General features: G+C 43.4%; 1 pseudogene; it reads left to right on the forward strand.

Annotated features, from left to right (window-relative positions):
- The first annotated feature begins 10927 nt into the window (after positions 1-10927).
- LOC147577455 (histone H3.3A-like) lies at positions 10928-11451 on the forward strand (annotated as a pseudogene).
- The last annotated feature ends 2491 nt before the right edge of the window (positions 11452-13942 follow it).

Genomic DNA, 13942 nt, shown 5'->3' on the forward strand with positions numbered 1-13942 from the left:
GTTTCCTAGAACCCCTAATATCACCCTCCCCTCCACAGTGATGTGGGGAACAAAGGCAAGAAGGAAATGGCAGATAAAATTTCCTTATAACCTGCAGCCCATTGACAAATATTGAGAAAAATACAGAATGTAACATTTCTCTAGGAACCCCCTACCATCCTGATGTTAATGCCTTACTAGAGGATAAACTACTTAGCTTGACAATAGCAAGGTCTCAGGTCTCTTTAGCATAACAAAGTCCTTCTGGAAGTCTCCCTTTTGCCTTTATCTCCCCCAACTCCATAGTATATAACCAGTCACTTTTCACAACCCCAGTGCAATTTTTTCTGCCCACGAGTCCTGTCCTTGTGCTTTAATTAAATCTTTTTTTGCACCAAAGATGTGTTTAAGAATTCTTTCTTGGCCATCAGCTCTGAACCCCCAGCACTCCAAAACCCCATCATTAGTGAGAAATATTGACTTGTTTTATTTGGAGGTATATGATGCAAACAAGATGCTTTTTGCAGATTCTAGACAGCGTCTCTTCTAGCACCCCCTGGTTGACCACCCTGGGAGAAGATTGACTAGAGAAGCAGAGCAAGAAATTATTTCCATCCACATGTGTAGGGCATACACAGCAGACGTTCAGCAAGAGTAAGTCAGGGCCTCTGTACAGAAGGGACTTACATTTCAGGCAGGCCACTGAGGTGAAGTTTGGTATAGTAAGACAGAGAGAGGGACCCAGATTCACTTACAGTCAAATCCTTACTTGCTTTACAAGTGAAATGATGATCTGAATTGGTTTGCCAGAGCGGTCCCAGTTTACAATGGCTGAATCCTCGATTTGGACAATAAATATATGTGGTCACCCTACTTGTAAACTGGTCATAATCTGGCTCTTACTACTAGAGTCACATCTTTTGCCCTTCCTCCATGGTCCTCTGTGGCTTCAGCCATATTGAATTGTGTTCAGATCCTGAGACCTTTATCTAATCTCCAGGCCATTGAACTTACTGTTCCTTTCCCCAACGTCACTGTCCACACCCACAACCCTCTACTTTGCTGGATTCCCTTCTACTTGTCTTTGTAGGAGGGCTTGGTTATCACTTCCCCTAGGAGTTCCTGCCCCACCCTTCCTCCCCCAGCTGGGGTTAGCTGCCCTCCTACTTGCTCTTATTTCCCCATCCCAGTACTCAGTGCAGCTTACTGCAACTTCCTGTCTACTCGAGCCTGTCTCTCACTGGCCTGTAGTCACCAGGAAGCTAGGCCAGTACCTTATTTGTAACTGTATTTCCAGTAAAGACCAGAGTGCCTGCTTCATTGCAGGGGTTCAATAAATGTTTGTGAGCTAAGGCTGAGGCCCATTTTTCAGAATTGAGGGTCAAAGTTAGGGAGAGTTGAGAGGCCACAGTAACTGGGGCTAGAACTCCAATGGTTGGGCAAGGTTAGCTTAAATTTCTCTTTCTGGGCTTGTCTCTTTTGGATCAGGGCAAACCTTTGGATGGGGATTGCAGAGCCTCACTTGAAAGGCCTTGGAAGCTGGGGCCCAGCAGCACCTGAAAACAGAGACAGAACACTCACTGATACCAACTTGGCACCAAATTGGGAAGATGAACCCTCAGAAGAGGCATCCCCCGCTCTCTGCATGTGGAAGTAGGGGATGGGGTAGAGACAATATGTTATGAGGAGGAAAACACGGATAAGAAGAAACTAACAGAACCTCCCTCTCTGGCCTCTAGGTCCAGTTCTCAAGACTCAACCTCTTTTACTTTGTTATTTTACTCATTCCAACCTCTCCTAACCTTGCACACCTGATACCTGTCCTTGCCTTCTGTGCCGAAACCCCACCCCTAATATCAGCTTCTCATCTGGCTCTTCCAACAAATGCTTCCTATTTAACTCATCCTTGCCTTTGCAACATTAGTCTTTGCCTTCTTTTCTTATATAATTTTTTTAATGTTTATTTATTTTTGAGAGAGAGAGAGAGAGCGCGCCTGTGCACACGTGGGAGAGGCAGAGAAAGGGAGACAGAGGATCTGAAGTAGGCTCTAAGCTGACAGCAGAGAGCCTCATGTGGGGCTCAAACTCAGGAACTGTGAGATCATGACCTGAGCTGAAGTCGGACGCTTAACTGACTGAGCCACCCAGGTGCCCCAGACATTGCCTTCTAAGAGGTCATTGTAAACACCATCAGTCCTCAGGCCGATCCATTTTCTAACAGTGGACCTCACAGTGGTCCACAGGGCCTTGGTCTCTTTCCCTCTTAAGCCAGCTGATTATTTGTTTTTCTGGTCCCTCAGATTCCCATCCAGCCATGCCTCCTGCTAGCTCTTCAGCTGGGACTGGACCAGCCTTCAGCTGGGATTTTTGTAACATATTCCAGTACTTTTTTTTTTTTTTTTTCTTTAACCAATATATGCCTTACAGGGTCAAGAGATTATGTTGGAAGGGAGGGTCAAAGTAATAAGAAAGATATGAACAATATTTAAAAATTAGTTACCTATTACTATGCCACTTTAAATATTACTCTATCTTCCCTAGCATCCCAAAATGTGCTTCACCATCCACACACACTGGCACACACTGAAGAGACCAGTGTGCGAGCCTCCAGCCAAACAGCATCACTAACCATTACCTCATAACGCAGGAAACTGTCTGCCCATCACCTGGCACAGAGCCTTCTTCTTTCTTTCTCTCATCCCTGAGGGCTACACACAACCACATCCAAATGCCAACTTTACTTTCCAACAGATTCAGTGAAATTGGAGGCTTGTGGTTTCTTTTCAGAGGAAGAAAGGAACCACGGATAAGAAATAGCTCCCCAGTGAGCGAGGCAATGGGTGAATTACCTGGTTTCTGTTTTTGAAGTTTGATGAACTCTTGTGAGGTAGACACAGAAGGAACAAAATTTTACTGACTTGCCTCTCATAAAAAGGGATATTTTGGAAGTTACTGGGTTCCAGACCTAGATCCTGGATTACTGGCAGTTAGCTATTAATTGTTTACGGTTTAGCATCTTTATGACGGTGTAGGTGCCAGGCTGCATTTAAATGACACTCTTAAGTGAGCCTCAGAATCTCCTCTGGAGCTGTACTCACTACCCCTGTGGGCCGGAGACACATCTCCTAAATTTATCAAACATTTATCATACTTTGCCTACTGAACATCCAAGTGCCTCAGGGACTCCTGCTTAGATGCTTATACCTTCTACTGACAGGTATTGGGCCACAGGCAAGAGAGCCCAGGTAATGGAGAACCCAGGTAACATGTTGATAGTGCATGATCTTCCAGAGAAATTACAGGCTGAATTTAAAAGATTGAATTAAGTAGTGACATTTCCCGTTTTATCCAGGCTATACAAAGATCTTTGACAATAGGAGAGTTTTCTGGATAAGGGGATCTTCCCACTCCATCGGGTTGTATCGCAGGCTCCATCCTGGAGCCACTGCAGGCTTAGTCTCCCCGCTGTGATTCTCCACCTTTTGTTTCGCGCTGAAAACACCTGTCCCTCAGCAACGGTGGCTCCTGGAGGCAGGGACTCTTACTTGGGATTAAGGAGAGAGCGGTGCATGTTCTCCTAGGATGTGTGGGTCAGAATCCCAAAGGAAAGCATTTGAACCTCCTCCCAGGGTTATTCTTATGCCCCCCAAGGTGTGAGCCCATTTGATAATCACTACAGGACTTAGGGCTCTGGAGTGTGGAAGAACACAGACTCCTAAATCAGCCACGTGTCCACCCAATTCGGACAGAAGTCTCCCAGACAGATGATGTCAGTGCAACTGGAGAGAAGACTTGTTAAAATCTGTGCTCTCACTGGCTGAGAAAACTTTTCCCGGAACCCTCAGGAACCGATGGTGGGAATGTAGACTGGAGCCGTCATTCTGGACAGCAATTTGGCAGTACTTGGTGAAATTAAGTGCGCCTACGCCCTATGACCCAGCCATCCCTCTCTGGAGTCTACACCCCAGAGAAACTCAGGCCCGGGTCCAATAAGGAATGTGTACAAGGGTGCTCCATGCAGCACTGGGTGCAGGAATAATAATCATGACGGTGATGATAATGACAGCTAACACTTGTAATACTTGTTGGGAGCTTATGTGGGCCCAGTGCTTTGTTTGTTCTCAGCCCTCTTCATGGTAGATACTACTACTATCTCTGTTTTAGAATTGAGAAGCTGAAGTCTGGGAGGTTGAGTGAATGGGCTCAGTTCCCACTGTTGGTAAATGGGAATGATACCAGTCAGTCTGGCTCCAGAGCATCCTTAACCTTTGAGTTTTATAGTCTATCTCTGTGTCCATCGTTGAGGAATAAATGAGTGAATGTAAGATACTGTTAACCAGGGACACGGAACTCCTAAAAACATAGAGCTGAATGAAAAAAAGAAGTAAAAAAAATAATGAGTTCCCTATCCACTGCTTGCTCCCTCTCTCTCTCTCCCTTTCTCTCTCCATATATTTATATACACATATATGTACATACATATTTAAAATGTGTACAAAGGCAATATAACAGGGGTGCCTGGGTGGCTCAGTTGGTTAAGTGTCTGATTTCAGCTCAGGTCATAATCTCGTGGTTTGTAAGTCCAAGCCCCGTGTCAGGCTCTGTGCTGACAGCTCAGAGCCTGGAGCCTGCTTTGGATTCTGTGTCTCTCTCTGTCTCTGCCCCTCCCTCTCTTGCACTGTCTCTCTCTCTCAAAAGTAAATAAACATTAAAAATTAAAAAAAAAATACAATATAACATCACAGAATTTCAAGTGTATCAATACACACACACATCCAAGTACATGTTAGTGAGTATCTGGGATGAGGGCAAGTGGGAGCCAGGGATGAAGCCAGGGATGAAGAGGAAACATACAAGCAAAACTAAATAAAACAAGAAAAGGCCTTGCCTAGATGGTAATGATTGGGTGCCATGAGGTGAGAAGGTGCTCAACTCTGTTGAGAACTCTGTTCTCTTCTCCTGGGGTTCCTATTTCCTCCCCATTAACTCCCTTCATGAAAATAGATGCACCTTTAGGGAGGGTCAGAGAAGACGCTCTTCCTCATTTTCTTCCTCAGGGCTTCCTCTGGCAATATGTGTGCTTTCTACCGGGTTTTTATTTCACCTAAAAACGCAAGTCTACTTCCTTCCATTTTGCAGTTGAAAAGAAAAGCTGTTCAGAGAGGTAGTGACCCTGCAAATTATCAGTGGACTGGCACTTGACCCAGGTCCCTAAGTGTGGAGGTGCGGTCCTGTGGTTTATAACACACCCACTGTAGTGGTCCTAGCACCTACCAGTTTCCTCTGTAGAACAGTCATCGATTCCATGAATCAGAAGAATTTCAGAGGAATTTCCCTAGCATTGTTTGGTGAAGACCTCAAAGCAAAGACAAATACATTCAGGGATGAAAATAAAATTATTTTAATTAAATTTGCCTAGGGTGACATGGGAATAGAGCATTATTGCAAATCTTTTGAGAAAATTATTCATTGACCTCTCTCACGTATCTCTGAAAGTGACTGACCCTAACACTTGGCATCATGTAGGACATGCCCACCGCCAGGGCATGCGTCTCTGTGAATGAACGTCTCAGTCTGTTCTGGCCGGAGCATCTAGAAATGTGAATTCCAGTGTTTCTGAGCAAGTTAAATCTATGCTTAGCTCACATTACCGCATATCATTATTTCCTATCCGGATGGAGAATTAATTCATAGTTAATGTTGTAATTGGACAGACTTCAGGGAATGATTCAACAGGCCAATATTTGGCAAATGTACAATGACCATAGAGTACAGTTACTCAGCCGTCCTGTTTTGAGAGTCACGTTGGCATGGGAATACCACTTCTTTCAACCCTTGAATGTTTTATTCCCACAACACTTATTTATAAGTTGCCTGCTGTCCATCTGACAGTGACGGAAGACACAGCTCTGATTGGGGGACAAATTGGCCGTGAAACTGACAAGACAAAGGTATGTGGACACACACCGACAGGACTGTGCAGCCCGAACAGTGGTTGCTGGTTAGAGCAGAGCTCTTCATAAATTACATGAAAAGCCTGCATCATGTCCTAAGGAAAAGGTGAGTGCAGATCAGAGGGGCAGAGAGGAAGAGGGTCAAGAAGGCAGAGTAGAAGCCCCTGAGTTGTAAAGTCAGAAGGGAGGAAGAGAGTGAGGTGGGTGGGAGAGGTGAGGACGGTGGAGAATGAACTTTGAAGGGGAGGGAGGGATAAGTCAGGAGGTGAGGGGCCAGGCTTCTGCTGCACATGCACGGGACTGATGCTGCACGTGTGGCTCATGCTGGCTTATGCTCCCTGTGGGTCTGAAAGCCTGAGTTCCTGGATGTGTGCTTTTAGCTCTCTTTAATTACTGGAGGCAGAGAGGGGTGCCAGGTAGCAGAGGAAATTTTCCAGGGGGGCAGCCGTCAGGATGCACAGACTCAGGCAGTTCATGGGAAGATGCTTAGGAAGCTAAGCATAGATTTAACTTGCTAGGAAACACTGGAATTCACATTTCTAGAATGCGCAGAACACTCCCATCAGTGAGCCTTTGCACAAACCATCCCACTCACCTGGGTGGTCCTCCTCTTTCGTCTCCAACGCTCTAGACCTGTGCTGTCCCAAACAGGGTCACTAGCCATGTGTGCACTCGAAGTGCAGCTGTACTGTTGGTATGAAATACACACAGGGTTTCAAAGACTTAGTGTTGGAAAAATGATCTCATCAAGACTTATTTTTGTATTTACTACAGGTGGAAAGAATAATTTTTTGGATATATCAATTTAAATAATTAGTTCACCACGTTCTTCTTTCTTTTTCCAGTGTGGCTACTAGAAAACTTAAAACCACCTACGTGGCTCCCATTGCCTGGGCTCAGATCTTGCCACTTCACAGCAGGTGCCTGGACCTGGGTACTTAATCCCTCCATGCCTTAGTTCTCTTCTCTTTCACATGTGTACCTGCCTCTTGGGAAAGTGCAAGGCTCAGATGCAGTCTCTGCTGCCTCCTTGAGGCTGTCCCCTCCATCCTGCTTCATGAAACTTCCTTCTGGCAGGTCACAGGGCCCTGGCTAACTGCAGGCACTGAGCATACTTGGTTTTAAGATGTGTAAGTCTTTTCCTGAATTCACAAAATTTCTCATGGAGTTGTGCCTAATTACCTCCTAATTGCCTCCCTGACCTTTCTGCCAATGCCCAGGCATCACGGAGGTGATGATGTCTCCCCTCCCACAAAGGCTGCAGAGTGCTATGGTGATCTAGCAAAGAAATGCACAGCGCCATATCTCACAGCTCACTGTGATACAATGCTCTTCTGGGGGTTACATGGGAGAGAAGAAGGTTCTCCTTGGTGTATAAGTAAACTTATCTTTCATTGAGCTATATATAATAAATTTGGAAAAATACAAAATTCATATGTGGACAAATCAAGGAGTTTATAAAATTTTTGCAACTTTCATAAAATCAAGAAAGGATCATGAAAATCTTTCCAGCAGTCCCCTTATTGTCCCTCTCAGTCACCTCCCCTTCCCTAAAGATGACCATGGTCTTGCTGTTGATCATCATAGAATATTTTTGACATTTCAACTTTATGTACACGAAATGGTACTCTTGTGTTGTACTTCCTTTACTCAACATTATGTTTGTGAGACTCATCCACGTTTTTACTGGAGTGGTTATCCATTTGCATTGCTGAATAATATTTCATTTGTATAAATGTATCACAGTTTGCTCCTTCATTCTATTGTCAATGGACATTTAGACTATTTTCAGTTTGGGACTATTGTGAACAACACCGCTTTGACTATTCCATGCACTAAGGATTGGAATTTGGGATTATAGGAAATGCATGTGTATGGCTGCAATAGATACTCCTAAATCCATTTCCAAAGTTTTTATACCAATTTCCACTCCCAACAGCAATGTACAAGAGTTCCAACTACTCCATATTTTCACCAACATTCCCGCCCCCCTCCCATTTAGAGTACAAGGAGTGGTTTTAATTTGCATATCCCTGATATCTGTACTCCTTTTCATATGCTTATTGGCCATTTGGATATCTTCTTTGTGTAGTTCAAGTCTTTGGCCACCTGCCTCTCCCCCTTGACATTCTATTTGGGTTACACCTGGGTTGCAAATATCTTTTCCCGGTCTGTAGCTTGTCTTTTCATGCTCTTAATGGTCTTTTTATGAGCAGTTCTTAAATTTAATGAGTCTAATCAATCTTTTCCTGTAAGAGTTAGTTATTTTTGTAATCAGTTTAAGATACCTTTGCCTAATTGATATAGCCAGTTTAAAGTTAGGAAATGCCACCAAACCATACCACAGTGCTGGTGACTAAAAGTTAACAAGAATTTGCCATGGTAACAATTCTGGAAACCATCTGACAAAACCAGACCACTTGTGTTATCATTCTAAATGGCGTAAGTTCTGTGCCTTGATTCAATTCCCTCTTTCTCCACTTCCCCAAACCCCATACCCAGATTCAAATGCTTGCTCTGTGGTCTTTCTTTCCCTATTTGTCCTTCCCATCTCCACCCACACACCCCGCTCCAGGGTTACCTTTGTGTTCTATTTTAAACTCTAAGGCAGGTCTCCTTTGTATTTAACAGTAACAAGAATTTCTATTAGTTACTGAGAGTTTACTATGTGCTAAGTGCTTTCCATGTATTTCCTCATTTAATCTCTTGAAAAACTCCTCATCAGATACCTACTAGCACATTTTCAGATGAAAAAAAAAAAAAAGGTTTAGGAAGATCAAGGTTTCTAACTAGAAAGCTAAGAAGCCAAGATTCAAACTGAGGTTCACCTGACCTTAAAGTTGGTGCCCAGAGCCTTCACATCACGCTGCCCCCCCAGCCCTTAGATTAGCTGTTTAGCCTTTAGCCCCACATCTTCTATCCAGGATAGAAAGGCCATTTACAACTGCTTTTGACTGACAAGTCAACTTCTGAGCAGAAGTTCATAGCCTTCAGTCCAAGGGGGAATCCTTCCTTTTCACTTCAGCCCAAGATGGAGGTGAGCCAGCCCCTCTCTTTGCATGCTCCTCCTCCCTCTAATGCACCCCATTTTCCTCTCTCCTGCCCCATCACCTTCTACTTGTTAGGTCCACCGCAGCTGCCTCCTGCCCAGCTAGAGCTTTCTACACCCTGCAGGACAGGGCAGGCAGCCAGCCAGCCAGTCTAGTGTGTGGCACCAGGTGGAAAGACAGAAGGGGTCCTCATGAGTCAAAACTTTCGGAAAATTGTGAACGGGAACTCAGCAAGAACAAGGGGAAGCTCTTTGAGGTGACTTAGACAGCCAGGTTGGAGGAGGCAGGGACATTCTTTTGAAATAATTCTTTATAAGAGAGAGAAACAAACCACAAGAGACTCTTAATCTTAACGATAAAGAACAAACTGAGGGTTGATGCAGGGAGGGAAGTGGGGGATGGGCTAGATGGGTGATAAGGTATTGAGGGCACTTGTCGGGATGATCACTGGGTGTTGTACGTAAGTGATGAATCACTAAGTTCTACTTCTGAAACCAATATTGCACTGGATGTTAGCTAATTAAAATATAAATAATAAAAAATAAATAAATAAAACAGCTAAAAATAGAAAAAAAATTCTAATTTAATTCTTCAGAATATAAAAGCATTGCTATTGCTACGGTGTGAAGACAGATGCAAAGTCCCCTCCCTGGCTTCCTGCAATCCAATCCAGACTAAGAAACATGAATATAAGCAGGAGGCTCCTGAGAAAACTGAGCTCACATTTGTCCTGCATTTCTTACTCTTAGGTACCTTTGTGCCATCACCTCATCCAAATCCTAGAGGGATCCTTGTGTGGTCAAGAAGGTAGGTGCAGGTGGTCCATTTTACGGTTGTACAAGCTGACCTCTAGGGAGGCTGATAACTTGCCTATATTAGTTCAAGTCAATGACATCAGGCCAAGAACTGGAATTCAAGACTCCATATTTCTAGTCCAGTGTTTTTCCACTGGATCTTGCTACTTCTATAGCAAGGGTGACTAACATTTAAATGCAGGAAGGTGTCATCGGGGTGGGAGTGATGGCAGGAGAGAAGCTCAGAGAACAGGGAGGAGGCTGCCTCTCAGCCCCATAGGAGGAGGAAGGGGGCTGGAAGGGCTGAGAATTCCACACCCCACTCGCACTGGGGCTGGGGAGCCCCAGCAGCTGAGGAGACCCAGGGAGCTTCTGAGTGCTTCTCGTTTCCTTTTGCCCCAACAGTCTCAACCTCCTTCTCAAACTTTCTTTGTGAGGTTTACATGTTTGCAAGAAAGGTGAGAAAATGTTAAGTGTCCCCACATGAAGGGAGTTAAAGAGACCCATGGCTTCAGCTCAGCAGCTTGGACTGTATTCTTCTGAAGATACTGCCAGAGATCAAAAAGGCAAATGAACCACACATGCTCTCCTTGCACAATTCAGCATGTGGTTTAACTGGACACTTCCTCAGGAAAGAAGCTTGCAGCATCTGTAGATCAAGTGATTACAGGTGACTAAGAACATAAAACGTAAGATTTTTTCATGTTTGAATTATAGCTGCTTGTCATCTAACCTAACACTGGGGGCTCTATGTATTTATGCTAGTATTAATTGAAATATTCAAAAGCGGGGCACCTGGCTGGTTCAGTGGGTGGAGCATGTGGCTCTTGGTCTTGGGGTTGCAGGTTCAAGCACCATGCTGGGTGTAGAGATTAATCTTAAAAAAGTATGTACTCAAAAACAGAAACTCTAAAATAGGCAGCTATGTAAAAACAGCAACAACAACAAAAAAACCAAATGAATTGCTCACCCCTTCATTACACTCAATCCAGGAAAGAAACGGGTCTCCAGTTGTTTGTTTTTTTTTTTTTAACAGAGAAAAAAATATTATTTTTTTAAATTTTTATCACAATTTTTGCTATCCCTAGAATTTATTCCTTCTCTGCCATCTCTTATTTATTTTTTAAATAATTTATTGTCAAGTGGCCGTCGCTGGCTAACGCCAGTACGACCTCTAGCTCACTGAGCTCCAGCCGAAGGAGAAAGGGGGTCAGCAAGGAGGTCTCAGTACCATGACTTGTACAAAGCAGACTGCCCACACATCGACCGGTGGTAAAGTACTGAGGAAGCAACTGGCTACAAAAGCCAGGCTCACAAGACTGCGCCCTCTACTGGAGGGGTGAAGAAACCTCATCGTTACAGGCCTGGTACCTTGGCTCTCAGTGACGTCATCAGAAGTCCACTGAACTTCTGATCCGCAAACTTCCTTTCCAGTGTCTGGTGCGAGAAATTGCTCTGGACTTCAAAGCAGATCTGTGCTTCCAGAGCGCGGCTATCGGTGCTTTTCAGGGGGCAAGCGAGGCCTATCTGGCGGGCCGCTTTGAAGACACCAATCTGTGTGCTATCCATGCCAAACGTGTAACAATTATGCCAAAAGACATCCAGCTAGCAGGCTGCATACGTGGAGAACGTGCTTAAGAATCCACTCTGATGGAAAAACATTTCATTCTTGAAAAAAAAAAACAAAAAAAAAAACGCTTTTTTTTTTTTCTTTTCTTCCTGTTATTGGTAGGTCTGAACTTTAGATATTTTTTTTTCCATGGGGACAAAAGGTACCTAAGTATAAGATTGCAAATGGAAAAATAGGGGACAGAAATCAGGTATTGGCAGTTTTTCCACTTTCATTTGTGTGTGAATTTTTTTTTAACGTTTATTTACTTTTGAGACAATGTGAGAGACAGAGTGCAAACAGCGGAGGGGCAGACAGAGGGAGACACAGAATCCGAAGCCGGCTCCAGGCTGTGAGCTGTCAGCACAGAGGCCGATGTGGGACTTGAAATCAGCAGCCATGAGATCATGACCTGAGTCGAAGGTGGAGGCTTAACCAACTGAGCCAGCCAGGTGCCCATCAGCCATTTCTGTTTTAGCTTTCATTTACTTCAAGAATGAAAAAGGACTTGCAGGCTCAAGTTCAAGGGTTGCCCATCCTCTTTCTAGTTAGAAAGTGAGACATCACTGGTGCGGTTGAGCCTGGTAGGTCAAGACTGAAGTTGTTTCAAAGAGGTAAAGGAGGCACTGCGGGAGAAAGACAAGAGCTACAGTGAGAAAAGTTGTGGGATAAAATAGGGGCATCTGATTGAATCAGTCAGTAGAGCACCCAACTTTTCATCTTGGGGTTGTGAGTTCAAGCCCTGCATTGGGTGTAGAGATTACTTAAAAAACAAAAAACAAACAAAAAAAACCCATAAAACAGCTACAATAAGGCTGTTATGGGATTGCCAATTGAGAAAGCCAGGAATGCAGAGTTCAGCTCACAACAATAAAGAACAAAGAAGCCCAAACAAGAACATTAAAGATTGTTAAACACGGATCCTAAACCAGTGCCACATATGAAAAAGAAAAGAGAGTATTCCTCTCTAATGACTCTGGTATGTAAAAATTATCAGGCTTTTTTTCCTTTCTTTCTTTTCTTTTTTTTTTTTTTTTTTTTTTTTTTTTGGCTCATCTTGCATTTATCAAGCATCTGCTCAAATTGAAGGAATTTGCCTAAGGTCATGCAACTTAGAACTGGAATTAAATCCAGATCTTTCTGATCCCAAAGGCTGTGTCTTTCTTTTTTTTTTTTTTTTTTTTTTACAAAATCCCATCTATGCCCTAAATGATTTCCAATCTAGTGGGGACTGTAAGTAGTTTTTTTTTTCCTCCCTTCTTTTTTATATTTTTCAATTTTTTCTAGTGATCATGAACTGGTTTTATCATGAAAAGCAAACTCAGTATGCTCTATTTTTAAATAAAAGTACCCACCAGGGAATTATTTCCAGTCTCAGAAGGAAACAACATTTCAACTATCTCAAACTTTTGCTCATGCTGGTTTATTTTACGTCTAAATATTTCTTCAGATTAGAATGTATCGTATATTTGAGGAGTGCCTTACTCTAACACATACCTTCATTTGGAACCATCTTTTTTTTTTTAAGCTTGTTTATTTATTTTGAGAGAGAGAGAGACATGGGAGAGGCAGAGAGAGAGAGAGAGGGAGAGAGAGAATCCCAAGCAGGCTCCTCACTGTCAGCATAGAGCCTGATGCAGGGCTCGATCTCATGAACTGTCACATCATGACCTGAGCTGAAACCAAGAGTCAGATGTTTAGCCAACTGAGCCACCCAGGTGCCCTGGAGCCATCTTTTTAGGCTCAATTCCATTTTCCTTTTTCTCCCCATTAGATGAAACACAGATGAAATTTCTAGCTCTTTTGTTTTTCTTGGATTGACATAAATTCCCTAGTGAAAGAAAGTGACCAGAGTAAAAGGCTTAATTATTGAGGTTACAGAGTAGTTAATAGCAGTGACTGAAGAGTTCTGATCTTTGAAAGTCTGTGCCCATAGAGAAACTTTCTCTTTGTCATAAAAAAGCACTACAAAAGAGCAGACCTAAAGTAAATTCAAGAAGAGGGCTACAGAAACAGAGAAGCCAGGCTTGACCTCAAAACTTGCCGTCTTCACAACTTTTCTTTTTTAACTAGCCTCGGCTCTGGGAGATTCTTCTCATTACATTCATCTTCGCATGTGAATTGAGCAATCATGACTTCATGCTGTTGGGATCCACAGGTCCTCCAAGAAGACACTGTGTGCCTGGACCGTTTAAATCTTGCACTCTGAGACAAACTCACTAAAAAGAACGCACAGAAGAAACAAAAAGCAAATATGCCTGAACCACATATATGAGCGTGATCATTCGGTCAAAGGAAACCACTATCTCTGCCCCTCTCTAGTCTTCCACCAATAGTGTCTGTACATTATACTTGCTTAAAAACAAACAAACAAACAAGCAAACAAACAAACAAAATCAGTTCTATTCTGTATGTGCTAGCTCAGCCCTCAAGGCACAATGGAGAGAGAAGTATTATGGCCTTCCAGTCTTTCACTGGATGATATTTGGAATCATGAAGCGATGGGCAAATGAGAATAGTCCTTGTGACCCAGGGCTTTGCTGATTTCCCCACAGA

This window comes from Puma concolor, chromosome C2, assembly GCF_028749965.1.
Source record: "Puma concolor isolate L17-30 chromosome C2, mPumCon1.1.hap2, whole genome shotgun sequence".
In the NCBI taxonomy this organism is placed as follows: domain Eukaryota; kingdom Metazoa; phylum Chordata; class Mammalia; order Carnivora; family Felidae; genus Puma; species Puma concolor.